This window comes from Gopherus evgoodei, chromosome 1, assembly GCF_007399415.2.
Source record: "Gopherus evgoodei ecotype Sinaloan lineage chromosome 1, rGopEvg1_v1.p, whole genome shotgun sequence".
NCBI classification, from domain to species: Eukaryota; Metazoa; Chordata; order Testudines; family Testudinidae; genus Gopherus; species Gopherus evgoodei.
In genome coordinates this window covers 59,067,078-59,093,780 of record NC_044322.1, presented here as the reverse complement: position 1 = coordinate 59,093,780, position 26,703 = coordinate 59,067,078, and the positions used below count along the sequence as shown (strand labels likewise).

Sequence of the window (26,703 nt, the reverse complement as noted above, 5' to 3'; positions counted from 1 at the left end):
GAGCTAGTTGTGAATTGTGAGACAAAAGGAATTGCAAATGAAATAGTTCAGGACAGCCCAAGTGTTGATATGGGGCAAAACAAACCAATTTGGTATGACTAGTGTGGAGACACTTAATTCTTTACACTTAATCTGGTTCAGTAACAAATGGTTCAGTTCTTCAGTGCAGACAAGGCCTTATATAAATATTCTAAAGTAGGATTTCTTGACATGGAGGTTGGGATACGCATGGCAATTGCAGATAGGTGTTAGGGGGTCATGACAACCTTGCCTTTCTGATATTGCTAAAGGGGAGGACAGATGTGGCCAGATTTGTAAAGGTTGGGAGAAGAGTGCTGACGGTAAGGACAGAGGTTGAGAACCACTGCCCAAGAGAAATGTCCTAAGAGAGACTTCAAAAAATGACCTATTACTGACAACAGATGTCAGCAATGATTCTCTTCCTACCCCACCACCTCAAACTAGTGTTGAAAACAGTTTAGCTGTAAATGAATTTTTGACACTGATTCTGAAAGTGTGCTGGAGCCCTGATGTAATATTGAAATCATTCATTTTTTTTCTACAAGGGCAGTATCTACTCTTGACAGTTTCTTACCTGTGTCTCAGCAATGGTGCAATCATACTTGTACAACTGATAGCATAAGCTGCATTGGAGCTGAGATGTATGCATTTTACCACTGAGTCACATACGGAGGTAAAAATGTCTGCTGACCTCCACTAGAGATTCACTATTTCTGAAAACAGGCATGAAATTTCTGAGTGTGGGAAGGCATAATGGTGCTAAAAACAGTTTTGTTCTGTGTACATTAGCATTTGATGGGGGCATAGTCAACAAGAGGTTAGTGAGACGAGGCCATAAATTGTTGTTCTAAATTTCAATCACTCTTCATAGACTGGCTGCTAAAATTAGACATAGATTTTAGGTAAGAAACTGACATCCAGTGTAAAGGCAAAATTCTTAAGTTCTTAAATTGGCAAAACTTTATTGACTTCACAGCTTTTGCTCAGAAATGTTATAGAAACTGACATGACTGTTTAATATTTATACTATGGTAGTATCCAGAGGTTCCAGTTGAATTAAGGCCCTGTGATGCTAGGGAGCTTTGCCTAAGTAAAGCTTTTTGGATTTGGTCTCAAGAGAGAGGAAATGTGGAAACTCCACTCCTGCCTCCTTGTGAATTCTCCAGTTACGAGGAATTGTTTAGACAGAGAAATGATGTAATAGAGCAAAATTATATAAAATGCAAATGCTCAAAAAAAAAAACCAAAAAAACCCACAAAACCCCAATGATAACCAACCTTGGCACTACAAGAACTTTACTACATTAGCCGCATTGAAAGATACTGAAGTCATTTCCTTAGGAAGCTCCATTTGGCCCCTTTTCAATTTAGAATGACATTTTTATTATCATAACTGATAGCAGGTGTTTGTGAAGAAATCGATTAGTATGCAGGGATGGAAATTACATTTGCCAAATGAATTGCACAGTCTGCAATATAAGCCTAAATTGGTATAGCAAAATGTGGAAGGCTATAAAGCATATACCAGGAACACTACTTAAATAAATTATCTGAGCATAAATACATATAGGGAAGTGTGACAGCTGTTATTTCAGGGATACTGTTAACGTCCTAGAGAAGAACTTTACTCTTGACCATTCTTATACTTGGCAACAACAATGGTCATTTGGCTTAGCAAAGTATGATGCAGTACTGTCTTCATTACTGGACTATGATATCACTATGAAATAGCTGCAATTAAAAAAAACCCTCCAAAATTCTATCCGCATTTTGTAATAGAAGCACAAACCTGATTAAATGATTTCAAGCTTGATATTACAGAATTTTATTTGCCATCGACAGTAACAATATGGCTACTTTCCAGAGGATAAGAAATTATATATTAACACCACTTAACTTAACACCACTTAATATATTAACACCCACCACCACTTAATTATATATTAACACCGCTCCAGGCCTCTCTTGAACAGACCTTGCTGCATAAAAAGTCCCTTGTATCCTGTGTCGTTGCACATACATGACTCAAAATCTTTGTCAAACTAGTTTGTTCTCCGAACAGGCGATCTCAATATATCATTAGCAATAAAAATACTTTACTTTTGACAGGACAAACCTTTGTTTGACCCAATTAATTTCTATTATTTTGCAAACAATACAAATACATAATTGCAAATATAGTGTAGTCATTAAAACACACCTATAGGTTCATTGTTGCGTCTAATTTGGCTCCGCCACAGCATCTCTCTGGAAGATTTAGCTGCAGCCTCAGTATTGCTATATCAAATTAAATTGCTTTGAAAAGCATGTAGTCATTCTTCCATGATAAAATTTACCCTCAAGAAATTGTTGTGAGGAGTCTAATGGGCAACTAAGAGGATAGAAGCTTTTTTCATAACAACCAAATAACTACATCTGAGAAAAAAGGCTAAGCAAACACAAACCTCCAGTCCAATAGAAAGTATTTTTCAAAATTTGCTCTTCTAATTCAGAGAGAGCAAACTGAACCAAACTTCCAAATGTTGCAGTTTTGCACTTCTTTTCAGTGTACCGAGGCAACTAAATGTATAAACTAGTATATTCATGCTGCCCAGCAGACATCATTTTATAGTTAGCTAGAGTCATTACATAGTGCTATGCACCACCACTGGATTAACCTTGACTTCCACACAGAAACTTTAACCAGTGGATAACCTCCCACTCTGTTAGGTACAGAAGGGAAACTAATGCAACAGAACCTGTACTTTTCCACTGCTTTGGGGAGGCAGTGGGAAAAATGTCCATCTCCTGTGCATCACCTAACCCAGCTCCAAGAGAAATCCCCTAAAGCTGTTGCATAGATGGAAAGGACTGGGTCTGTACAGCTGTTGACTTATTATCTCTGATGGAGTTCAGGTGCTAGGACCTCACAGCCTACCCTGGCCGGAATAACAGCTGTGGATATTTCCATTGTCAGCAGGTGTGTCGACACAGCCAGTGACAGCAAGCCTCTGAGCCCAGGTCGACAGACTCAGGCTCAGATAATTGCGATGAAAATGGCTGTGTAGACATTGCTTTGAAGTTGCAGCTTAGGTTGGAGCTCAGACTCTGAAGCCTACTCCTGCCCTGGTCTTTGGAGCTCAAGCTCCAGCCTGAGCCACAAGCTACAAGCCAGAGGCTCACTGCTGTCGGCTGTGTAGACATGTGGCCCTGGTGGAATACTCCTTACCCTCCTTTCTCCAGGGGATATGCTCAGCCCATTTACTGGAGCTGGGTGCCTGGGAGAGGATTTGAGGCTTAGTGTGCAATGCTGCTGACTGCTGTTTGGCAAGTGGGCTGAACAAGAGACCATTAAATATTGTAAGAATCACCTGCAAGTGACAAAACTGGTTGCCAATTCACGTGACAGGTATAAGCAATGCTACAGAGTATTTGCTATCCGCATCAAAGTTATTAGAAGCTAGTTACAAGGAGGCTTGTGAAGTTTGCATTAATCTTTAGCTACCTGACCCAGACAGCTAACCCCTCAGGCCTAAACATTTTATTCTGAGCTGTATATTATCACCTTCAACATTTTAAGAATAACTCTTGGGCAAGGATCAAGTGACACACACTGTTTGAACAGTTACAAGTGACTCTTTACCATAGGAAACAACATATTTTCTGTTTTTTTAGAAACATGAGCGCTTATAATATTCATGAACAGTTCTCGTCATTTAGCAGAAGCTCAGTTTTCAATTATTATTTGTAATTCAATAGTACCAAGAAGTCCCAATCAGGGCTGGTGCCCCATTGTTCTAGGCATTGGACAAATACATAGAAAGACATGGTCCAGGTCCCAAAGTGCTTACAAACTAATTGAAGACAAGGCACAACAGATGAATGTCACAGACAATAAGAGGAAATGGGGGAGAGAACATGAGGGTAACAGTAGTAAAATCATGAATTACACAGGATACCTTGAGGGGTCTAAATCATTTTACAAATTGTTAAGAACATGAGAACATAAGAACGACCGTACTGAGTCAGACCAAAGGTCCATCTAAACCAGAATCCTGTCTTCTGACAGTGGCCAATGCCAGGTGCCCCAGAAGGAATGAACAGAACAGGTAATCACCAAGTGATCCATCCCCTGTCACCCATTCCCAACTTCTGGCAAACAGAGGCTAGGGACACCATCTCTGTCCATCCAGGCTAATCGCCATTGATGGACCTGTCCTCCATGAATTTATCTAGTTCTTTTTTGAATCCTGTTATAGTCTTGACCTTTACAAAGTCCTCTGGCAAGGAGTTCCACCAGCTTACTGTGTGTTGTGTGAAGAAATACTTCCTTTTGTTTGTTTTAAACCTGCTGCCTATTAATTTCATTTGGGGACCCCTAGTTCTTGTGCTATGAGAAGGAGTAAATAACATTTCCTTATTTACCTTCTCTGCACCAGTCATGATTTTATAGACCTCTATCCTATCCCCCCCTTAATTATCTCTTTTCCAAGCTGAAAAGTCTCAGTCTTATTAATCACTCCTCATACGGCAGCCATTCCATATCCCTAAAAATTTTTGTTGCCCTTTTCTGAACCTTTTCCAATTCCAATATATCTTTTTTGAGATAGGGCGACCACATCTGCATACAGCATCCAAGATGTAGGCATACCATGGATTTACATAGAGGTAATATGATATTTTCTGTCTTATTATCTATCCCTTTCTTAACAATTCCCAACATTCAGTTTTCTTTTTTGACTGCCGCTGAACATTGAGTGGATGTTTTCTGAGAACTATCCAAAATGACTCCAAGATCTCTTTCTTGAGTGGTAACAGCTAATTTAGACCCCATCATTTCATACGTATAGTTGGGATTATATTTTACAATGTGCATTACTTTGCATTTATCAACACTGAATTTTATCTACCATTTTGTTGCCCAGTCATCCAGTTTTGTGAGATCCTATTGTAGCTCTTTGCAGTCTGCTTGGGATTTAACTATCTTGAGTAGTTTTGTATCATCTGCAAATTTTGTCACCTCACTGTTTACCCCTATTTCCAGATAATTTATGAATATGTTGAATAGAACTGGTCCCAGTAAAGGCCTCTGGGGGACACCACTATTTACCTCTCTCCACTCACCACTTATTCTTACCCTTTGTTTCATACCTTTTAACCAGTTACTGATCCATGAGAGGACCTTCCCCCTTATCCCATGACAGCTTACTTTGCTTAAGAGCCTTTGGTGAGGGACTTTATCTTGTTACCCCCAGTGGTCCTTTACCAAGCTGTGAATAATAGATAACAACTTGTAGGCTTCAAATTGGAGGATTGGGTCAAAAGAAATCCGATGAGGTTCAACAAGGACAAGTGCAGAGTCCTGCACTTAGGATGGAAGAATCCCATTCACTGTTACAGACTAGGAGCCAAATGGCTAGGAAGCAGTTCTGCAGAAAAGGACCTAGGGATTACAGTGGACGAGAAGCTGGATATGAGTCGACAGTGTGCCCTTGTTGCCAAGAAGGCTAATGGCATTTTGGGCTGTATAAGTAGGGGCATTGCCAGCAGATCAAGGGATGTGATCATTCCCATCTATTCGACATTGGTGAGGCCTCATCTGGAGTACTGAGTCCAGTTTTGGGCCCCGCACTACAAGAAGGATGTGGAAAAACTGGAGATAGTCCAGCAGAGGGCAACGGAAATTATTAGGGGGCTGGGGCACATGACTTACGAGGAGAGGATGAGGGAACTGGGCTTATTTAGTCTACAGAAGAGAAGAGTGAGGGAGATTTGATAGGAGTCTTCAACTACCTGAAGGGCAATCCCAAAGAGTACGGAGCTAGGCTGTTCTCAGTGGTGGCAGATGACAGAACAAGAAGCAATGGTCTCAAGTTGCAGTGTGGGAGGTCTAGGCTGGATATCAGGAAACACTATTTTACTAGGAGGGTGGTGAAGCACTGGAATGGGTAACCTAGGGAGGTGGTGGAATCTCCATCCTTAGGGGTTTTTAAGGCCCGGCTTGACAAAGCCCTGACTGTGATGATTTAGTGGGTGTTGGTCCTGCTTTAAGCAGGGGATTGGATTAGACGACCTTCTGAGGTTTTTTCCAACCCTAATATTCTATGATTTGGGGACAGCATTCACGTGTAAGGGGCACCAGGAAAGTAGATGTAGACAAACACGTAGTTTTATTATCGAGCATTATTGCTGGAGCAGAGTATTGGGGTAGAGAGCAGAATAAGCAAGAGCAGATAAGACGGGAAGGCACAGCTAGTAAAGTCCTTCATTTCTTTAGCTAAAGAATGCAATTGCAACACAACAAAATAATCCCTTGTAATTAACAAACTGAAAGCACCCACTCATTTAACTTTTTAATAATAGAAATAACACTGAATATGGTGCACTAGAACAACTGTAAATTAATCCCAAAATTTTAACAATAAATGGTCAGTAAATTGTCCCTTGTTACTGGACTTAAATTAAAGCAACTCAGATCATTTCTGAAAAGGTGACAGGAATTCTTAAAATTGAATCTTAATAACTCTTCCAAATTAATTAATAGGAAAACACCCTTTTTATCTACAGACAATTAACTTTGTCAGTTTCCTTACAAAACAACATGCGGACTCTAAAAGGGATTTATCTTCAGAAAGGACACTTAATATGAGGAGAGATCCTTTTCCAGAAACATCAGCAAAAAGGACTGTTACTGCTTCACCTCTTTGTCACTGCAGAATCTTGGAAAGGCTAGGATCTGTAGCAATAGCCACTGCAGTAAGACAATACTGACATAGGACAGAGAATACTAACATTTTACAATCCATCTCAGGATTGATTAGGATCAGGAAATAAAGCTCTGTCTCCTACCCGCACTTCTCTGGGGCACACACAATACTTAATATTTTGTTACCTTTATTACATAGTGCGTCACGCAAATCAAAACTTTGTATGTCTACACTGCCCCCATTACAGTGCAGCCATGGCAGCACTATGATGTGGGCAGTGTAGTCACACTTTATCACTGGAGAGTGATATACCTAGACTTTAGTGAGAGTGATATACCTAGACTTTAGTAAGGCATTTGATACGGTCTCGCATGATATTCTTATAGATAAACTAGGAAAGTACAATTTAGATGGGGCTACTATAAGGTGGGTGCATAACTGTCTGGATAACCGTACTCAGAGAGTAGTTATTAATGGCTCCCAATCCTGCTGGAAAGGTATAACAAGTGGGGTTCCGCAGGGGTCTGTTTTGGGACTGGCTCTGTTCAATATCTTCATCAACGATTTAGATGTTGGCATAGAAAGTACGCTTATTAAGTTTGCGGACGATACCAAACTGGGAGGGATTGCAACTGCTTTGGAGGACAGGGTCAAAATTCAAAATGATCTGGACAAATTGGAGAAATGGTCTGAGGTAAATGGATGAAGTTTAATAAAGATAAATGCAAAGTGCTCCACTTAGGAAGGAACAATCAGTTTCACACATACAGAATGGGAAGAGACTGTCTAGGAAGGAGTATGGCAGAAAGAGATCTAGGGGTCATAGTGGACCACAAGCTTAATATGAGTCAACAGTGTGATACTGTTGCAAAAAAAGCAAACGTGATGATTCTGGGATGCATTAACAGGTGTGCTGTAAACAAGACACGAGAAGTCATTCTTCCGCTCTACTCTGCGCTGGTTAGGCCTCAACTGGAGTATTGTGTCCAGTTCTGGGCACCGCATTTCAAGAAAGATGTGGAGAAATTGGAGAGGGTCCAGAGAAGAGCAACAAGAATGATTAAAGGTCTTGAGAACATAACCTATGAAGGAAGGCTGAAGGAATTGGGTTTGTTTAGTTTGGAAAAGAGAAGACTGAGAGGAGACATGATAGCAGTTTTCAGGTATCTAAAAGGGTGTCATCAGGAGGAGGGAGAAAACTTGTTCACCTTAGCCTCCAATGATAGAACAAGAAGCAATGGGCTTAAACTGCAGCAAGGGAGATTTAGGTTGGACATTAGGAAAAAGTTCCTAACTGTCAGGGTAGTTAAACACTGGAATAAATTGCCTAGGGAAGTTGTGGAATCTCCATCTCTGGAGATATTTAAGAGTAGGTTAGATAAATGTCTCTTAGGGATGGGCTAGACAGTATTTGGTCCTGCCATGAGGGCAGGGGACTGGACTCGATGACCTCTCGAGGTCCCTTCCAGTCCTAGAATCTATGAGTCTATGATAAAACCATCCTGAACAAGCAGTGGTAGCTTTATTGCTGCGAGTGCAGCTCCTGGTGATAAAGCACTGTTTATACTGGCACTTATCAGTGCTAAAACTTTTGTCGCTTGGGGGGTGTTTTTCACACCTCTGAACAACTAAAATTTTGGGGTTGAAAGTGGCAGTGTAGACACAGCCTAATAAGTAATGGCAGCGGCTAAAGCAGTCTAGAGGGCAACCCCAGGGAGCCAGGAGGTCAATCACTATCAGAGGCAATTCAGGGCAATGGTCTAAAAGGGGTCAGTAGCTGGAAGATCCACCCCAAGGGGCCAGGGCAATGGGTTAGGGAGGCGAGGTCAGGCAAGGTAGCAGGGCAGGGTTGGATGAGGCAGCAGGGCAGGGTCAGGCAAGTCTGTCTAGGTAGCAACCAGTAAATGATCTGTTGCTCAGATAGCTTCCTCTTCCTATTGGAGTCTCTATATAGTCCATGTATCCAATGAGAAGGCTGTCTGGCCAACCAATCATGTGCCTGAGGTATGGCTGCTGTGGATCTGTAGGTCTTTAGCATTAAGGTTGTTGGTCAGGAGTGGTGGTTCAATGTGCTGTCATGGTGCAGCAACTAAGAATGTCGACTAGGATGTCCAATCTGTAAGAATTCTTTGAGAGTGTCAACGAGCATGCGGACAAGGGTGATCCAGTGGATATAATGTACTTGGACTTGCAGAAAGCCTTTAACAAGGTCCCTCACTGAAGGCTCTTAAGCAAAGTAAGCAGTAATGAGATAGAGGTCCTCGCATGTCCAGTAAGAGAAAGAATAATCCTCTTACCTTTTGGGGGATCAGGTCAACTATCCTGACATCTATGCCATATGTCTCTACTTGTGTGTTTTATGAACAGGTTGTATTAGTTAGTTTATTATTATTATTTTAGTTAGTATGCTATTTCGATTACATTTGACTTACCAAATTGCAATAATAGCCAAAGGAGTCCATGTGTAATGAGCCATATCCTGTAATACCATGTTCACTTTGTATTCACTGGTCATTTCAAATAATTAGAGATGGTTGAAAACCACAACAATTTTCAGTGACAAACCTGGGGTTTTTTCCCCATTGAAAACTGAATTTTTTATGAATATTGAAATTTGGGAAATTTCGACCAACCAACTGTATACTTTGGTCTTACATTGCTCATTCATCATCATCATCATCATTCCCATAACCGCATTGGTCATTGGGGCGCCATTGCATTGATGAGCAATCAACCAATTGTCTCCATCCCATATGATTGTGTGTCAGTGCTTGAGTCTCTGTGAAGTCCATTTCTGTCCACTCTTTTATGTTGTCAATCCATCTCTTCTTCCGTCTACCTCTTTTTCTCTTCCCCTGTACTGTCCCTTGGAGGATGATCTTGGATAGGCTAGATGATCTTGTTACATGGCTGTACCACTTCAGCTTGCGCTTCTTCACAGTTGTCAGGAGGTCTTCATATGAGCCAGAGCGTTGGATGATGATGTTGCAGACCTCTTCACTGGTGATGTGGTCGAAGTAGGAGATGCTCAGGATTTTAGGGAAGAATGTCATCTCTACTACCTGAATTTTCCGTTCAAGTTCTGCCATAAGGGTCCATGTCTCGCACACATACAGAAAAATGGAGATGACCAATGCGTGCAGCAGTTCCAGTTTGGATTCCAGGGAGATGTTCTTATTCCTCCAAACTGGCTTTAGCATTGCCACTGCTGCTGCTGTTTGCGCAGTTCTTGCCCAAATTTCTGCCTTGGATCCTTCATCAGTGATGATTGCCCACAAATACTTGAACTTTTTCACTGTCTCCAGCTCTTGCCACTGACAGTGATATGTGAGCTGATTCCATCACATTTGTTTGTCATCAGTTTGGTTTTCTCTGCACTGATTTCCATGCCATATTTTGAAGAGGTTTCTTCCAATTGTTTCACAAGGTTGGCAAATTCATCTTCGCTGCCTGCCAGGCCATCAGTGTCATCAGTGAACTGAAGCCAGGCATACAGTAGTTTAATGGTAAGAATGTTGTCCAGAGAGCTTTGTGCCATACTCTGTCAAACGCCTACTTGAAGTCAACAAAGACAAGGTAGATGTCCTGCTGTTGTTGTAAGTACTTCTCACATAGAACATGAAGGTTGAAATCTGTTCTGTGGTACTTCTTCCAGCACAAAAGCCAATCTGTTCTTCAGTGATGATATTCTCCACTTGTGGCTTCAATCTGTTCAATAGGACTTTCAACATCACTTTTCTGGAATGGCTAAGTAAGTTTATAGTCTGGTAATTTTGACACAATTGCAGGTTGCTTTTCTCTGGCAGAGTGATGATTAATGACTGCGTCCATGTGGAGGGCCAGTCACTGGTCTGCCAGATCATTTTGCAGATCTTGGTGAGTAGATCTATTACTATTTCTCCTCCAAATTTCATCAGTTTGGCTGGGATGTTGTCAATACCAGTAGCCTTTCCATTCTTGAGTGATTTCACATCTGTCTACACTTCTTCACATAGTATTGGAAAGTCATGCTTCTCTGTTGAATATGGGCTGTCTAAGACACTAGGATCTCCATCTGTCTAGTAGTTGTATAGAACAGAGCAGTAGTTTGTCCACCTTTTGATGATGTCCCTTTCTTCTGTAAGACTGTTCCCTTCTTTGTCCTGAATTGCTTACTGATACAAGTGTCCAGTGTCTGGCTCACTCATGGCGCTTCCATTTAAAATGGACAGTTAGCAGTTTTTCTTAAGAGTTTGTGGAAACAATATTTTCCTGAGGGAAAAAATGGTTAGGCTTGAGAGCCCAAAGTTTCTCAGTGTCTCTCTATAGAGGCTTTTGTAAGTGGTTTTTGTTTTTAAGTTTTTTGCATAGCATTTCCCTGCTTTGAATCTCAAGCTTATTATGAAGCTGATCCTTACATGCATAATTGCCTACCTTCAGACACTGCATGAGTCTTACACTTCGGGGGGATTTCATAAGCCCTCAAGACTTCAGCCAATGTCTCAGTTGTAACTGTGAATATTGAGTCAGTGGCACTGACCAGAACAGAGCAATAACTAAAGGATTGGTTCTATCCAGGCAGAAATCCCACTATTGTAATTGTTATTTATGTAGTTGAGTATCCTGGAGCACTTACAATGCTAGGTGCTGATCACATCAACAAGCAGGCACAATCCCTGCCCCAAAGAGCTTTCTTCAGAGAAGCAAAGGACACAAAGTTTGGAGATAGAAGTACACAAATATAAGTCATCCCCATCAGGCCCTCACTCTAACGAGTGCTGGCAAAACAAAGCGGGCAGCGAGCAATGCAATGAGAGATAAAAGTGGATCAGTGGGGAGGGGCAAAATTGGGGAGGGCTTGGAGGGCAGAAGTCAGTTTAGAGAGAATCCAGGAGGGAATTAGAAGACAGGAACTCAAAGCAGTGGTTGTTGATCGCAAGCTCAATGACTTTAGAGGTGGAGGAAGATGGGGTAGTAGACTTTATTCTTTACCTCCATCCCAAATGATCAGTTTATGAACATGAGAGTTTTAGTCAACTCAGAGAAATCGTAGGCAAGGTCCCATGGAAAGACCAATTAGGAAGAAAGAGTCGAAGGGGGCTGGCAGTTCCTAAAAGTTGTATTACTAGAGACTCAACATCAAGCTATTCCAATGCAGAGGAAAGATAAGAACCACCACAGGAGGTCAATGTGGCTGCACAAGTTGCTTTTTAGTTATCTAAAAAACAAAGGGGATACATATAGGAAATGGAAGGAGAGGCATTTCCCCAAAGAAATATACATGGGAATAGCACAAATGTGTAGGGACAAAATCAGGAAAGCCAAGGCAAAGAATGAGTTACAATTGGCAAGGAATGTTAGAAACATCGAGAAGGGGTTCTATAAATATGTCAGACAAAAAAGAAAGATCAAGGATGGTGTGGGCTGCTCAGTGGAGAAGCTGAGCTAGTGACGGAAGATGATAGGAAGGCAGAGGTGCTCAATGCCTACTTTGCTTCAGTCTTCTCACAAAAAATAACATGTGACCAGATGACTAGTGAAGTTACCATAAACAATAAAGGAGAAGGGATGCAGATCAGGATAAATAAAGAACATGTCAGAGATCTTCTGATCAATTTTAATGAATTCAGATCAGCAGGGCCAGAAGCTATTCACTTGAGGCTACTGAAGGAATTAGTGGAAGAAATCTCAGAGCCACTGACAATAATATTTGCAAACTCATGAATGACAGATGAGATTCCAGAAAACTAGAGAAGGCTAACGTAGTGCCCATCTTTAAAAAGGGGAGAAAGGAGGAGCCAGGGAACTATAGACCAGTCAGCCTGACTTCAATAACTGAGAATTTAGTAAAGCAATGTATAAAACATTCAATTTGCAAATACCCAGAGGATGAAGGGATAAACACTGGCAGCCAATATGGATTTACCAAGAACAAATCATGGCAAATCATTTTGATTTCCATTTTTGACAGGGTAATGGTTTGGTGAATAGGAGGTGTCAAGGTTCCTTCCCCACTCTGAACTTTAGGGTACATGAACACCTCTAAGCTTAATTACCAGCATAGATCTGGTTTTGCTGCCACCACTCCCAAACACTGACTCCCTTCTCTGGAAAGTCTTGAGAGACTTCTTCACCAAGTCCCTGGTGAACACCGATCCAACCCCTTGGATCTTAACACAAGGAGAATTTAACCATTCCCGCCCCTTTCCCCCACCAATTCCTGGTGAGTCCAGATCCAATCCCCTTGGATCTTAAAACAAGGAAAAATCAATCAGGTTCTTAAAAAGAAGGCTTTTAATTAAAGAAAGAAAGGTAAAAATCACTTCTGTAAAATCAAGATGGAAAATAACTTTACAGGGTAATCAGATTCACAGAGCCCAGAGGAACCCCCTCTAGCCTTAGGTTCAAAGTTACAGCAAACAGAGGTAAATCCTCTTAGCAAAAAGGAATATTTACAAGTTGAGAAAACAAAGTTAAACCTAACACGCCTTGCTTGGCTGTTACTTACAAGTTTGAAATATGAGAGACTTGTTCAGAAAGATTCGAAGAGCAAGGATTGATGTGCTGTCCCTCTTAGTCCCAAGAGTGAACCACGCCCAAAAACAAAAAGCACAAACAAAAGCCTTCCCCCCATCAAGATTTGAAAGTATCTTGTCCCCTTATTGGTCCTTTGAGTCAGGTGTCAGCCAGGTTTTCTGAGCTTCTTAACCCTTTACAGGTAAAAGAATTTTGGTGTCTCTGGCCAGGAGGGATTTTACAGTATTGTACACAGGACAGCTGTTCCCTTCCCTTTATAGTTATGACGGGGGGATGCAGTGGACATAATATACCTGGACTTCAGCAAGGTTTTAGACACAGTCCCATATGACGTTCTGATATGTAAGCTGGAGAAATGTGGACTTGGTGGAGCTGCCATTAAGCGGATACATAATTGATTAAACAACTCCAAACAAAGAGTAACTATTAATGGAAAGATGTAACATTGGAGGGAGGTCTCAATTGGGGTTCCACAGGGATTTGTTCTTCGTCCAGTGTTATTTAACATCTTTATTAATTACCTGGATGTAAGAACAGAGAGCATACTGATCAAATTTGCAGATGACACTACGCAAACTGGGAGGGTTGCCAACACTTTGGAGGATAGAGCTAAAATTCAGAGGGATCCTGATAAGCTTCAGAACTGGGCTGTAGACAACAAAATGGAATTCAACAGAGACAAATGTAAACTGCTGCACTTAGGGAAGAAAAACCAAATGAACAAATACAGAATGAGCGATAACTGGCTTGGCATTGGCACTCCTGAAAAGGATCTGGGAGTTGTGGTGGATCACAACCTCAGCATGAGTCAGCGATGCAATGCTGTTGCAAATAAAATAAAAAATAATTAAAAAAAAATGCAATTTTAGGTTGTTTTGACAGAGGCATAACATGCAAGTCACAGGAGGTGATAGTACTGTTCTACTTGGTGCTAGCGAGGCCTCAGCTGGAGTACCGTGTTCAGTTTTGGTCACCAAAGTTCAGAAAGGGTGTTGAGAAACCGGAAAGAATCCAGAAGCGAGCAACAAAGATGATCAAAGGCAGGGGTGGCTCTATGTTTTTTGCCGCCTGAAGCACAGCAGTCAGGCAGCCTTCGGCGGCGTTTCTGAGGGAGGTCCGCCGGTCATGCGGATTCAGTGTCAGTTCTGCAGGTGATCTGCCGGTCCCGCGCCTTTGGCGTACCCGCCACCAAATTGCCGCCAAAACCGCGGGACCGGTGGACCTCCCACAGAACGGCAGAAATGCTGCCGAAGGCTGCGTGGCTGCCAATCTCACGGTGACCAGCAGGCTGCCGCCCTGCGGTTTGCCGCCTCAGGCATGTGCTTACTGCGCTGGTGCCTGGAGCCGCCCCTGATCAAAGGGTTGGAATGCAAGCCATATGAGCAAAGGCTGAAGGAACTGGATAGAATTACTTTGGAAAAGTGGAGATTAAGGGGGGACATGATAGGGGTCTTCAAAAACTTAAAAGGCTGGCATAAAAAAGATGAAGAAAAGTTGTTCTCTCTTGCCACAGAGGGCAGGACAAGAAGAAACGGGTTCAAACTACACCATAGCAGACTTAGATTAAATTATGGAAAAACTTCCTAACTGTAAGAACTGTAGGACAATGGCACAGACTGCCTAGGGAAGCTGGGGAATCTCCTTTGCTGGAGGTTTTCAAAAGGAGGCTGGGTAGCCATCTGTCTTGGATGGTTTAGACACAACAAATCCTGCATCTTGGAAGGGGGTTAGATTAGATGACCCTTGCAGTCCCTTCTCATCCTATGAGTCTGTAATCTCCACTGGCTGCCAGCTCAATTCTGAATAAAATTCCAGGTGCTGGTCACGTATCTATACTGCCCAAACAGATCCAGTTATCTCACACACCTTTTCCAATACCCCACCATGACAACTGTTCTCAGAAAGCAAGTTTCAACTATATATTCCTAGTGTGTAGATCAAGGCAGTCTGGGGCAGGCATTGTTGGTGGTCTGCCCATGCCTCCAGTATTGGATCCTACAAGAAATAAATCTGAGTCCCAGCTTGGGCACATTAAGGCACCTCTTCATTCAGGTTTTCCATCAATGTCAGGGTCTTGAACCCTCTGACATTTAATGTGACTGCTAACCACTGCTTTGAGTTCTCTCAAGAAAACACAGTCATCTCTTTGGATAGCGGTGACTATGTGATCCCCATTCTTGGCTTTGTTTTCACTACGATAAGGGTTCTTATATACCACAGTGATGGTCACTTTATAAATACTTCTGATAATAAATCAATAACAGTAATATTATTACTACATTGAATTCTCTGGTAAATGCCTCTTCCTACCGTTAGGAAACAGAAGGGAAATAGATTGCATCATCCTTTATACTTTAAGAAAATGATCTGGTGGAAGCTTGAAAACTGCAAAATAACTAGCAAAAATATAATTAGCACTATATATGTATATATAAAGTAAATTTGGGCAATTACCAGCTATTCTAGTACTATGCAAATTTTGCTTTTCACCTTCAGACACAATGTAACTAAACAATGAAGCAATTTAAACATTTTCCCTAACTTTATGCACACTTTAGCTAGAGTTCTCAATAGTTGTGAGTCTAAACTCCAAGGGCACTAATTATCCTGTGTGTAGGTTGCTCCCATTAATGTTAGTTGGTGCTAGGCCTGCATAATGAGAAGGTAATTTACTCTATTTCAAAGTCTTATTCTTACTCAGATGGAGTCGCTTTAAAGTCCTTTCCACACCATGCTGCCTACAGTCTACACACAGCAGTTCATTACAGTAGTTACATCCATGGTGATAGCAGATGTTCAAAGTAGTTCCTCATGGGAATTATTTTAGGATTTTCTATTCACAGAGGAGTTAGGGATTGAACAAGCAACACATACGGGATAACTAGTAATTTTTAAAAAATCCACCCTCCTCTAACATTAGTTTTACCCATCCCATTTCCATTATAGGCAGACATAAGGGTTGAGAGACCAAAGCATTAGTCTGAAGAAACATTTTCTTTGCCTATTGAAATTTTTTCTACAGTTGCTTAGTAGACTCTAAACAACATTGTTCTATCTTTTTCTTGCCTTACTACACGTGTGATGTACAAGTAATTTCAGTAATTTATTTAGGACTTTTTTTTTTGAATGAGGAATCAGTTACTGAAATATTTCAAAACTGGATGCGGTTATTTGCAAAGACAGGGGGGGTGTAGAGGAGTTGAAAAGGTTAGAGGTTGCTTATGGTCCAATCGGCTCTAATAACAAGACCTTGGCAAGAAGCTCTTGGCAAACACTGGCACTGCAGTAGATTCAGAATGAAATGAGAGTCAGTATTGCCAACTCTTGGGATTTTATCATGAGTCTCATGATATTTGCTGTTTTATTTAAAGCTCCAGCTCCTGGAGGCAAGTGATTATGTGAGAATCTCAGCTTTATGTTTCAAGACCCCAAGGCTGCAATGACCCAAGTACTAAATGTGACTCAAGTACTAAAGGCTCAAATGCCAGAAGGCAAATAAAAATACCTATTTTTTTTGTAATCATGATTTTTAAGCCAATTTCATTATATTTGGGGGGCTCAGATGTGATTTTTGAAGATTTGGGATTGGCAATACTGAAACAAACTGAGAGAAAACCAAGAGAAGAACTGAATTTATGTGCTGTAGATTTTAAATTCCACAAATAATGGGAGGCTGTGAGGAATTGATAACACCAGGGTCTCTCTCCTTGACTTGGCAATTGTCATTGCTACCCAGAAGTTCTTTAGTTCCAAAAGGAATTTGACATCCTTCCTTTTTGCTTCTCTTTTTACCCAGCATATCTACTGTAGACCAAGTGAGTCACAACTACTGTATTTAACTGGGACTCGCAGGATAGTTTTCATTCCTCTCTGTTTTTATTCCCACCTCTCCTCAGTTGTTTATTTTGTTTTTCCTACACAGTCATCTTGATAACACTCAGCTGTCCACCACTTTTATTAACCTTTCTTTGCTCATTCATTCTCTGAGCCTGTCTTGATCAGGTAAACTATGGCTTTGTCTTAACCTCCGTTATCCAGTTATCTCAAAGGTGGAAGTGCCTCATTTGGACAAAGAGTGCATCCTCAAACAACTCCTTCTCCAAAATATGTCTCTTGACTCAGATCTCCTTTTTTGCTTTACCTTCCATAACCTTGGTGTCAACACCAATTTTTGCTTTCCTATGCCTTCCTTATCTCCTGTGTCTGCAAGTCACCACTTCCACTGGCTGCAACGCTGCTCCTCATTCCAGCTACTCTTGTTTAGACTATTGCATTTCCTTCCTTTTAGCCTCTGAGTCCCATCTTGGTGTGTGCAGTGTTTTCATCTTCCTTCATCGCCCTTATAAAGAAGTGTGACCACATCACCCTAACCTTAAACAACTCCATAAGCTTTTTTTTTTTTTAGAATCCATCAGTTCAGAACTGCCCTTCTCATTGCTTCTAACCATCTCGCTGTCCTTTCCTGACACCTAGAACATATTGATTGTATTGTTGCCTCTAAGCTTTCCTCTCCTTGTGTTAATGCCCTGATAACTGAATGCTTTAATTTATTCATACAATCTCTTTGAACCACTGTTTCTTTGTAATTTAGACTCTCTGTACTCTTTGCTGTCCTGCGTTATTTCACTCTTCAAAATGTTTTAGGATAGAGGAGTTTTATCAGGGACACTAGGCAACATGTCTACTCTCTCCTTCCTCCCCCTTGCATCTTTTTTCCCCCATTGTCATCTCCTTTCCTCATTTTGACCTTCTTACTTTTCTCCCCTTTTTCCTATTCACTTTCTCCTTCCTCCTCCCACACTGTTTCATCATTTAGCCTTTGCTTTCTGCCCCTCCTTTTCTTCTCCACTCTATTGCCCCTTCTCTGTCCCTCCCTGCCTGCCTCCTTCAGCTCTTGATCCACTGGTCCTATCCCTTTGCTCATTTGTAAATCCCAACTCCCCAGTATTTTCAGGTGTTTCCCTCTTCTCCCCTAAGCTGTATCCTTTTCAGTTAAGATTCTTCCCATTCTCCCATATCCCATAAATAATGATTGTCTTCTTGTTGTTTTTTTGCAGCAATATTACATTGAATTTTTAAAATGTACCTTTAGAATTTGGAGGGCACTCACCATCTGATTATAACAATTTAAAAGTAAGTCAAATTTGGGGCCTAAACTACTTGCCACATCTTTTTGGAGCCCTTATACCCTGTAACTTATATCATTTTCGAAAAAAATACTGAAAGAGTCTTCCTCCCTCCCCCCACCCCGCTGCTTGGAATGATTTGTTTTCAGTTTCTGATAAGTTTAACTTTTCAGATGGTAATGTTTTATTCGTAAAAGTAGCTGCTTGAAAAACCTCTGCAAGTGCTTAAAGCATTAGTAAAGTGCTCTTAATCAAACACTAAATACCCTTAAACAGTTCTGTCTCTTTTCTAATTGAGAAATAGAGCTATTTAGACAAGTTTATGAGGTGACCTTGCTTGAATTAAAGATGTCAGTGATGAAGCAGACTTCTGCCTATATTCAATGTTTTGAAAAAAATTACTGTATTCCCTTAATACTGAAAATGAATAGGAAGCTCTTTGGTCTGAGAAGGGAAGAAGTGAATTCATTGTAAGACAAGCTCGTGTTACTGGAATCTGTTAAGTGGCACTGGTGGTTCAGTAGACCATACTCTTTCCTGAGTCCGTATTGAACCAATGTGCCTATATGGTGTTAGTAGTACTTTGTCAGCGGAGGTGCTGCCTCTTGAAACAGATGTAAAAGAAGCGTTCTTGACCACACTAGTGAGCACGGTACAGCCCTTGACATCTCTTGCCCCATCTCAAAATATACAGTTATATCTAAAATAAATGTAGAGGGGCAATAATTGGTAAGACATACCAATAATATAATCTGGTATGTTCAAACATTCTGCAGTAGTAAGGGCTGCCACTGGAAACTTCTCAGGAGCTTAAATATTGCTCCTAATTTTAATCGGAGTTAAAGAAATATCCCTGTGTACACTTTGTTTTACAAAATAAAAAGACCAGATCCTATTCATTGGACATGAGCTGGAGGAAAGTTCAGATCCACTGAAGGACAACATGTGGCTTGGGAGCTGCAGGAGAAGGAGTAAATACAGGAAGACTGTCATTGCTGCTCTGAAATCAACGTCACAATATCCATCTTTATCTGGCCATACACATTAGAGAATGCAGGTTTGGTTTGAGTCTATTGGGTGATTGGTGTGTTTTAACTTGTTCTGATTCATAGTAGAAAAGGTCTGTTCACATAAAGGCGAGCACAAACAGCCTTCTTGCAAAATTCTGGTATGTCTCAAATAGCAGGCATTTACATTCATTCACCAAGCTTGCTTCATTACCTTGAATTTGACTGGAGTGGTATTTAAGTCAATTAATGAAACTGAAATTTGTCCATTCTAGTTTGGGTTCAGGTGAAAACTGGTCTAGAAAAAACCAGAATATTCTTTGTCCTTTTGAAATATTTTGAACAGTTGCTCAAATGCATCTTTCAGGTGCTTGAATTGTTCAGCACAGCAAAGTAGTTCTAGAGTTTTTGTCGGTAAATTGAAAAAGTCATTCCAGGGAAGCTGCCCAGGGAAAAGCTTGCAGCTGCAAGCAAAGCCCTCCCCCGTGCCTCACACACTCCGGCACTCAATTCCATTCCCGTTTTCTGCTCTTTGAGGGCCTACAAACAAAGACAACCACTCCCCTTTGAAGTTGGGTATGGCTACACTTGGAGATGTGCAGCGCTGGGATTTACAGCTGTGTTCATACAGCTGTGTAGGGAAAGCGCTGCAGTGTGGCCACACTGACAACTACCAGCGCTGCAGTGTGGCCACATTTGCAGCATTTGCAGCGCTGTTGGGAGTGGTGCATTGTGGGCAGCTATCCCAGCGTTCAAATGGCTGCAACGTGCTTTTCAAAAGATGGGGGTGGGGTGGAGTGTGACAGGGAGCATGGGGGAGACAGAGTGGATTTTTGGAGCTGACACTGTTCTCAGCTCCCTGCCTTGCAAGTTCTAAGGACTGGAAGATACACAGTGCCTACCTTCAATCATTTTAAAAGTTTTGACCTTTCCCCCACCTGTCTCTTATTCACTAAATGCAAATTATGCACTCCTAGATAGCCTTTAGACCAACTACCTAAGCAGCTGCTCAACACGGACAACCTCCTCCCCTCTCTCCTCAAGCAAACAGCTGTGAACATTCCAACGCAATTCCCCTGCCTTCGCTCGCTCACTGGAGGAAAGAGCAGCTGTGTTTGTTTTTTAGCTAAGTAGCTACGGGGAGATCGGAGTTCAGCCATTCTTCCGGTTTGTTGTGGACAGGAATTCTGGGATACCTCCTAATACCCTGGAGGCCAATAACAGCGCTTTTGGTGGCCACACTTGATGAGCAGCACTGCATCACCAGCGCTGGAATCGCTACACCCCAAGCAGACCAGGTGTACAGCCAGTGCTGCAACCAGGGAGTTGCAGCGCTGGCTGTGCTTTGCAAGTGTGGACACAGAGTGAATTGCAGCGCTGTAACCCCATCATCAGCGCTGCAACTCTCCAGTGTAGCCAAGCCCAACCACTCCCCTTTGAAGTTTAAGGGTATCTGAAAAGTCATATTTTGCAAACTATTGAGAAATAAAAAGTGGATACAAACTTGTAGAGAGTGGAGTTCCAGAGAGACTGGAGACCCTTGCAGGGAATGAAGACCTTAGCTAGCCTTTCAAAGAGTGAGAAGCAAAGAGAAGAGTTAACATCAGAACAAGACTTCTGTAAGGTTTACCGCTTGGCTGCCGCTGGAAACCCAGATCTTCTTAGCCTTTCTGCACATACTCATTGTAGTCTTCTCATTCCACATACTCTCACTGGTACTCCCTTCAATACACTGAAGCCAGGAAAAGTTCAGGAATCGCAGTCAAGTGCCTTCTACTTCTCACCTTCATGATATTTAATCTCTCCCATGTTTAGTTTTATTAACCAATTTACTTAAAATAGTACAACATGTAAATCCAGATTTTGATGCTGAAATATACGCATTCAGGTATGAAAATTGGGCCCTTCTAAATTCACTAGATCCAAAAAGAGGAAAAAATATTGTACTGAACTCCATATATCAATACAGAGATCCAAGAAATTCCAGTACATAAAGCCTACCATTATCCTCCGAAGCCCAAAAAGACAATACAAAATACTGAATAGTCCCTCCCAAGAACTTAGTCCTGTGGTTCTGAGATTTGTGAGAGAGCAGCGAGTTGTGAGCCACTAGTAGGCTTGTTGAATATGGTGCTTAGTTGCAACTGATTCAACAAGATGAACTAAGAGAAAAGAGTGGGTGCTGCAAGTTGATGACTCAGCAAAACTATTGTACTCATTATAATCAGTAATACGGAGAAGCTGGATAGAAGACAGACCATTTCAGAGGAACGTTCTGAAACTCTCCAGCCAGCTGTCTGGCCCTCCTGGCTTTTCCACTCTGTTTTTTTCTTAAGTGCAGCCCCTAAGTGCACTTGAGTGAAACACTCCTGGCAGGAAGTTGGAATAACTGAAAATCCTAACAAAGTTCACCATGCACATAACTTGTATTCCTGGATTACACTTACATGCCTTTACCCTTACTACATCCACCTCCACCCCATCAGGCCCTCTGTCTCTCTTCCTCACAATCTGCTGATTTGCTGACTCTGCTGAGCACCATGCACATTTCTCCACATTGCAGAAGCATCACTGCACATACAGATGTTGAGCAAAAGCTGAGGGCTAGCTCTTTGGTCTTCCATGCTCCTTTCAGCAATGCTCAGAAGCCAGCAGGATCAAACATTAACACAGCATATCTTGAAACCACTGAATATAATGTGATGAGAACAATGACTGGTGGATAAACAGAATAGAGCATTTAATACCATTTACCACCTTCCCCCTCATCTATTAAGAAGTTCACCACTCTGGAGCTCAGAAGAATCCAAGAGGCTAAAGCAGCCATATATGGAACACAGAAAAAGGCCAATTCAGAAACAGCTGAGCTGAAGTAGCAACTGGCCGAGACCTGCAAATATGGAGATCTTCCCACATCATTGTTTAAGATGGACACTTGGCAACTCTAAAAGCAATTCAAAAATCACAGGGGGGTATAAAAGCCACTGCAAAAACATGTTAGAAACCACTGCGTATATGACTTAAAAATTGCAATACACCTAATTTATGGAACTCTAAATAATCAGCTATTCTTCCATGAAAAAGGAAGAATTTTACAGTGGTTCAAAGCCCTAATCTGAACCTCTAGAATGTGTGCTGTCAAAGCTTCCAACAATACCTTTCTTTTAACAGAAGAAAATCTTAACCTCTTTAGGAATAAGAAAAATACCATAGGAATAGAGTTCTTTGAACCACATGTATAAACTAGTGGGGAAGAAGAATAAAACAGTATGTCCAATTCCTGAAGTTGTGATTTGACTTCCAACACAGTCTTTCCCCTCCTCCTCTTCACTATGCAACTGTAATTTAAAAAACAGTCGCTCACCTTGAAGCAGCATTTCACTCCCTTGCTATTTGGCTTTAAAAACCAAATACTTCAATGTATAGTTCCCAGATCTGATTTGAAATGTACATGAGACTTTAGCAGACATGGATTTTCCTTTGGATAGTCTTCAAGCCAACACCAAAGAACAGGGAATCTTGAAACACCTCAGAATCCAAAATATCTGAAGTTCATTCATCAAAATAAACAATAACATCACTAATTTTGGTAGCTTTGGGAATTTCAAAGGTCACCCAGTTCTGAATGCTAGCCATGCTTGCTAGGTTCTTAACTCTTGGAATTCTAGCATTTCTCAAATTGCAAGCCAGATGATTGTATGGGGTGGTGGAATCTGCCGTCTTTGAAGAGATAAGCCTTTAAACACTTTGGAGATCTCAGTCAGCCTTGCATGTCTCATGATTCAATAGTGCCCTTTCCTGGTCTGTAGCTATGAATTTAAAATCTGTGCACTGAGGCTGAAAACAATTCCATTTACTTTCCATGCTATGCTAAAGATTGCCAGGGGTTTCATGGGTGAAAGCTGTATATGTTGCAGATTTAAACTTCAGTCAGTTGGCTTCCAAATCTCCAGCTTGAGAAGTATTTGTAAGTATCTCTGACAGATGCCGATCTTGAGTTAGAAATGATTCCCAAGCTCAACAAAGCATGCAGTGCAGAATAATAAAGAAGAAAACCAAAGTCCTGGAGGTTAGTTTAAATTAAACAAAATAAAAGGATTTTTAACAAAATAGTAACACAATAACTAGAAAATTGAAAGGCAAATGGAGCTATTTCTGAAGATACCAAAGATGTCTATGATTTGTGGCACATGCAATTCATGGCCAAAGCCCAACATTTTCAGTGTTAGAAATAGGTCTTATTCTAGTAAAGTGTACATGCAGTTAGGAGCTGAGGCACAAAAGCTTTATATCGGACAAACTGGTCTAACAAAGATCACTTTCCACAGAGGGTGGAGTGTAATTGGGAAAATGATGCTAATAAAGGCTATATCAGGTTGGGAGGAAGCTGAAAACGGCAGATGTTCCACTATTATCTTTTATTGATTTTGCTGCCTACATCCCCACTTCAACAATGTTACAGTTGCCCTTCAAGATTCTTAATGGAGAGATATGGAAAAAAAATCAATACACACAGCCTGCTTCTGCTCCCATTGAAGAGAATGGGAATTTTGTTATTAACTGCAATGAGAGCAGGACATGGTTCATTCTGTCTCTTTCCACCTCCAACAAAGCTAAAAATCTACTGCTTATTTTGTGTTTTCAGAAGGTGAGCTAGGACCAGACTAACTCTATGTATTCAGATGTGCTGTCCTGCTACATTAAACCTAATGAATTATGGCTTGTATCCTGAGCCATGAAAGTTGCAGTAAAAGGTATAGAATTTGAAATAAATTCTAAGAACAAAACCATTTCTTTTTAGAAAAAATTTTCATGAAGCTATAAAGCAAATAAAAACATTTTAATTTAACATTTACTCTTGTAAAAATGTTCTCTTGTTACTTTTAACATGCACCAAGTACAGCTTTACTAATAAATTAACAGAAAAACCTTAAAAGAGAATTCATGAAAAGACATAAATGATTTTAGTTTATTTGGGACACCCATGAATATCTCCTTTCTGCTATTTTTGAATACAATTTTGCAAAAAGTGAAATATTTTTATATTGGCTCAGGAAATTATATAAACTCTTTTCATTCCAACAATGTGCTGTTAATTTTGCTCCAGCACAATCTCAAAACTTATTTTAACATGCTGTCAAAATTAGACACTAAGGTTGTCAATAAAATGACACTAAAATAAATGTAAATTTAGATTGCTGTCATAAGTGGTTGCTTGGTTTTGTGAAGATGTTAGGTTGCTATAGCATTTTCCATAGCAACTTTGCATCTTATTACATAAATAATCCCTCAGTGTCCTTAAAGCTTCCTAAAAAACAGGATTAAATCTATTCTAATATGTAATGATCCTACATCAAACCTTATCAGTATGAAATACCCAGAAAACATAATAAAATGTAATCTAGATAATAGCATTTCTGACAGTCAAAAGGCATCAAACACCACAGACTTTACACTGCAGATTTCAGTTAACTGGTCATTTTCTCCAAATTCTTATCAGGTAAATATTTTTGAAAGTTAAATTTTCTTTTAAAAACAGAAGTATGGCTATTAACCACTTCACTGATGTGTTGTACTATAGCAGAATGTGGCTCTTTTCCTGGGCTGAGGATATGTTAATGTTGCAGAGGAACATACCTGATACATGGAATGGGACATTTGTTATGTTTTATAAAAAAACCAATCAGGCAAGTTTGGCAGTATCCTCTGGCCCTGATTCAGCAAGATACGTATGCAGGCCTAACTCTAAGCATGGGAACAGTTCTGTTGAAGTTAATGGGACTTCTCACATGCTTTAAGTTAGACGTGTGCTTAGGGACCATCCTGAGTCAGGGCTTGTTTTTGTAAATGCTGTGGAAAAATGCAATATATATCAGTGTACAAAATCCTGTTAGAAAGCCCAGGTTTTGGCCTGCCTGAGCTCAGCTCCCAACTGGCAAGCTGGGAAAAATACATGTACAGACATATTATCTAGTGGAAGAAGTGAATATCTTGTCTTGCTCTCTTGTGAACCTCTCTGATGGTACCCTGGTGCACAAAGTCTCTAGTGGAAATTGTGTCCAGACTTTTTCCCCTTAGTGAAAGCTGTTTTGATTAGACTATATGCTTTTTGTGGCATAGAGCCTCAGCTATAATAAAGTACCTTTGCCTTGCTCCAAGAGCATAAAGGGATATAAATTTCCCTTGTCCTCTATCCCCGAGAAATTGGGGCTTACCCTAGTGTGCCTACAATTTAGTCCTTTATATTTCAAATATTGTTTTCTTTTCTGTTGCTTGTCAAAACCCCCTGGTAGAGTGAAAGAGGCAGGTTTTTTACTAAATTCTATCTTCCTCCTCACATGTATATTAATTTATTATTTAGGGTTGCTTGTAAGTTTGGGTTGCTGATTACATTGAAATGCTATTGATTTATGTGAAGAAATAGGGGCAGTGACTCATTCATTTAAGGGTAATAAATTAGAACTTTACATGGTCTTTGTCAACAGATATAAAGAAAGAAAAAGATAGGTCAAATTTGAGCATAATAGTATTGTTTTCATAAAATCTAACAGCGGAAAGCAAGGAAACCAACAAGCAATAATAAAACAAACAAGTCAAAAACTGATAGTCTCAAGTAAAAACAAAATATCTAAATCACCAGAAAAGGACGGGTGAAACATCCAGTCATTAGAAGTAGAACGAAGAGGGGAAAAAGTAAGAGTTTTGAGAGGGGGAAGTCAGAAAACTAAAGTAAGAGCAGGAATAAGTTCCAAAATGTCATGCCTAAGAGATTTAGGCCTTGTTAATATTCACAATTCCACCAGTTTATCCACACAACATTTTGCACCCATTTAACTAAATCAATTTAAAATCAGACCTTTTGTTCAACTTGTGCAACTGTGGACACAGACAAGACCTGAGAAATGGCAAGAGAAGATTGAATCATGGCAAGAAGATTGTGGCACGATGAATCAACATCAGCCAGGTCACTTCTACATTTTTGGGGGCTTTCCTTGAAGATTTCTCATCCAAGTGGTGATCACGCCTGCAATTTGTGAGATTGATGGAGAAGCCTGGGTGTAGTATTATTTGCATAGGGTGTGATTTCCAAACACTGACTAAGTCACATAGGTGTTTTGAAAATCCCCTATCCTAAAGGCCCAAACTGCACTGACTTTGGAAAGTTGTATCTATATTATGTGCATAAACGATGTACCCCAAACACATAATTATATACACAATTTACAGTGGCTTAATTTGCTGTTGTGCATGGAGCTGCCTGTCCTACATGTACAAGTATATGTCATGCTTACACAAGGTAGACACAACTTTTTATTACTTTTATTGCAGTAGTTCCTAGAGGCCCAA

The 26,703-nt window shown here is 40.7% G+C and overlaps 1 protein-coding gene across 5 annotated transcripts in view; it reads right to left on the bottom strand.

Annotated features, from left to right (window-relative positions):
- Positions 1-26,703, bottom strand: part of ENOX1 (ecto-NOX disulfide-thiol exchanger 1) — a 543,507-nt gene that overhangs the window by 67,654 nt on the left and 449,150 nt on the right. The window lies entirely within an intron of this gene.